Genomic DNA, 4,322 nt, shown 5'->3' with positions numbered 1-4,322 from the left:
CCCCGCTTAATTTAGTTTAGCAAAATTTGATCATTTTTTGGGTAAAATGTCTGATTATTTTTCATTATCATTTTTTGTTAAAATTAACAGAATCGCATAATTTCACATTTTGGGCACAGTTTGCTTAATTTCAGAAATTTTTTTTGCATGGAACCGCGGTGACAGAATTATAAAGCAAGAGCCAGCTCGGGCTGAGTAGGAAACAACACCCCAAGCAGACAGGAGTCACTCGATTATACTCGATAAAAATAAACATTCCTGCTGAGGATTTGAACCCTTCTCATCTGCGAGTTAGGCGAAGAACTAACCATTGCATTATAATACACGTATACATTAGTAGACTATTTCTTTCTTTTTAAAAATATGGTGAAATGGTATGGGTTTAACGCCCCTATCAACACCGTAAGGTTATCGGAACCTCCAAGTTTAACGTCCATATCCGAAAGGACTTAGTCAAGTGGAAAATTCGTGTAACGTGCCTTTCCCAAAGACACAACTTCGGAGCAAGCTGATGCTCGAACCCCCGAACCCGCAATCTCACGATTACAATTGCGAGTCCAATAGCCAAACCACTAGGCAACCGACGCCGCTCCTATTTCTTTTCTGAAAGAAATTATTGACTGCAACAAATAAGACTTTCAGAACACTGAGTACATACATGTACTTAGCCCTGGGTCGAAAGAAAAATAGAAGAATGGTAAGGATAAGATAATACGAGCACAATTTGGCGTCAGTGTTCAGTTGTTGTACTCTTTTCTTTCTGGTAAGTGTTTTACGGCGCTCGCAACTGCATAAGGCTATGTGAGCGTGCGGGACACATTAAACATTTTCAGTTGGTTGGAAATTTTGAATTTTGCCCCGGTGGAGGCCGAAGCCGACTCTTATCGATTTTGGACCAACAAGGGATCTTTAAAGTGCACAATTTATACTCGGGACCTCCGAGATTTTTAGCCCTTTTCCGAGAAGGCAAGGTGTTATATTATCTTACCTAGCGTAAGATCAGGTGTGTGGCTGAAAGGCAGCATTAAGAAGGAGCCAAGGAATAGCAGTACAAAGGATGAAGAAAAAGTCAAGAGCTCAGAGGAGGGGGCAAAGGAAGTGAGGGGTTGGGGGCAGAAAGTGGAGACGAAAGCAGACGACTGAACACACAGACAATCTACATGTGGGCTACCTTGCATTATGATTAAGTTGTGTGGCATTCACAGACAAGCATGCTGAAGACGTTATTCCCCCCCCCCCCCCAAAAAAAAAAAAAAAAAAGAAAGAAAGAAAGGGGGGTGGGGGGAGAGTAGGGCAGTCGTGGGGAGATTGTTAGCGGGGCGAAGCTAGCCAATAATAAAAGTCAAATTTAAATCATGATGTTTTCCATACAAGTCAAATTATTCACGACTATACTTCCCAAAATCCACACTTTACCCTCCCACCTTCTCACTCCCCCTTAAAAAAAATAATAAAAAAATAAATAAATAACCAAAACGAAATAACTGATAACGAACTGTTCAGCCTTTCTTGAACTAGTTGAACACGTATGACATTTATTATGAAACGCCACCGGCGTGATGGACCTGCACAATGCAAGTGGAAGGAGGCGTTGCTAAAGACTGAAGAGGTCTTTCTACAAGCAAAAGCTTCGCGTCACTGCCGCGCTGTCTCATCTTATATTTTCTTTGCACTTAAGCTTATCAGCATGAACATTAGTTCCGGTTTTAGAAATTACTTTCGCGACTCCACTAGATTCTACAAAGCTTAACTTATGACCTTTAACCATATTCGTACGCCCTGGGGTCATTTAGTACCTCCGGGGGTTGTATTCTTCACATTTTAGAATACATGTACTTCTAGAGCGAAGATCTCTTTGGAACTTTCAGTATTTCTCAAAAATTCATTTTGACACACTGCTATGCAAAGCGCACGGATCGGATTAACGTGTAAATTTCCTCTTTGGAAAGTGGTGGCACAGAGTTCTCCACGTCGTATGGATACGATCAGTGGCGGCTTGTGGTTTAAAGAACTGACCGGCCATCATTCACATAGACTCTTTCACTCTTTCTTCCTCCCCCACCCCCTTCCTTCACACACACACACACACACACACACACACACACACACACACACACACACACACACAAACACATCCCCCCCCTCCTCTCTCTCTCTCTCCTCATTTTATACTCCTACTTTTGCTATCCCCACCCTCTCCCCCACTCACACACCACTGTAAACATTTTAATATAACGTGAAAGAGCTGGAACATGGTAGTGTCAAGAAACAATATTATGATTAATGTATGATGGAAGCTACTGGGTTAATAGAAACTGACTTGAACCGTAACGACATAGAAAAAGAAACACTACTAGAGTCTATGACTATGATGCTAGAAAAAAAACCTTGAAAGTGAGAAGCACAATAAACTGCTGGTCATGGCCTCCGGTACTTTTACTTTCTACACACCCACACATAATAATTAATATCGACGTGCACTCGACCTGTAAATATATAATAAGAACAGTACTGTATGACGGCAAAAAGTCAATTGATACTGTACCAATGACGCTGTCCCATGCAGATTAAGTCTACTATCCGATACTATAAAAATCTGGAGAAAGTTAGCACACAACAGTTTTCCATCATTATGTAATCAAACGTTCTTCATCACACTTCTCAGTTCCCAGAACACTGTTGTAACAAAGTGGGAAAGTGTGTCAAATGCTAATTATAGAACTTGGTGTCTAGCCGGGGTGACGGTGGATAAGGGGATGGAAGGGAGGGGGTAGGCCCATTGTTTTCGGCCCAGACTCTGACAGCCGAGAGCCTGTCACTCCTCGTTATAATTCTCCTTATATATCTTCACTAGACGATTCCTCTTTTCGCCGGCTAGACTCATATGGGCCAGGTACATTATTAGTGGGGAGAAAGCGATGAATAGTCACCAAACAGGAACTATAGGTGGCTAAAAATTCAATAAACAAAAAGGATTAGTGCCTTGCTAACAATAAATGTTTTGATGATAGTTAGAGAAAGGCTGAATGATAAGTAAAGGTATTGCTGATGAAATATTTCATGTGTCTGCGGTGCTCAAGACTCAAAACAGTCTCATTACTGATTTTGTAAGCAACACGGAGGCCAACTTGGCAATCGAGGGATGCTATATTCGCTCTTAAGGCAGTCGATGGATTTGTCCAGCGGACTGACGTCATCGCAGTACATGTACCCGCCGTGTTCGTTTGTCCTCGTACGAAGTTCCGCGACGTGACGGCTTGACGGGAGACGATATAACGTTACGAGCCGATGCGATAAACAGAGGTGAAGGAATGAGGCTCTGTCGCGACAAAACAGCAGTGAATCCCACTTGTCTATTTGAACGCCTTCAAATCGGCAAGGTGCTTTTTGAATATTGATACTTGCATTATTTAGATTTACTTAAAACTGAATGAAAATCATCATCAGCAATAAATCTCTTGCCAACAGTCCAGATGACAAAAATTTTAAACCGCCCCTGGATAAGATAGTAAATCACGACGGACGGATAGGGTTAACACCTCTATAATAGACATTAACATTATCATGACGAGCCAGACATTGGTGATCAAGGTTCGACCAGAGAGTTTACAGTACAGTAAGTGAAATTGTCTGGTTCGACGTTCATATTTGCTCGGATACGATCCCATTCGTTAAAATCAATACATGTAGGTCACAGTTAATAGAGTTCAACTTGATCCCCGTCTATAACAGGGCTCAGCTGTAACAGGGACACAAGTATCACGTCGATCCCGGCGATTCTGTTAAAACTAACAGTAATAGTAATAGAACCCACTGAATACACCATGTTCATTATAAATCATTAGTCATTTTATTTTAGTTTTTGTAAGAGTTTTACGGCACTTGCAACACAATACGGTCATATATGTGCCGAAGATTAGAGGTGTTACAAGAGAGTAATAAACAAAAAAGAAGGAGGGGGAGATAAAGACGATAGATGTTTGATAGGAACAAACCACACCAGAACTATAGCTGGAATCCTGTCATAACCGTGACTGATATAATAAACGGGTCCTATTGTAGTGAAGTGCGGCAGCTTCTTGTTTTAGTAAATGTTTTACGGCATTTGCAACACAATAAGGTCATATCAGTGCCCAAGGTTAGAGGTGTTACAAGAGTATGATTTTTGAGTACGACACTATTGACAAGACTCAATTTTGGTCTTCTAAGTGCCATTACAAGAGTAACAAACACAAAAAAGAAAGAGGAGAAATAAAGACGACAGATAGGAAAGAAGGAGCAGACCACACCAGAGCTTCCGCCAATCACATATGTACGGCATC

The sequence above is a fragment of the Aplysia californica genome, unplaced genomic scaffold (assembly GCF_000002075.1).
Source record: "Aplysia californica isolate F4 #8 unplaced genomic scaffold, AplCal3.0 scaffold00950, whole genome shotgun sequence".
Classification (NCBI taxonomy): Eukaryota; Metazoa; Mollusca; class Gastropoda; order Aplysiida; family Aplysiidae; genus Aplysia; species Aplysia californica.
Note: the sequence above shows the minus strand (reverse complement) of the source record.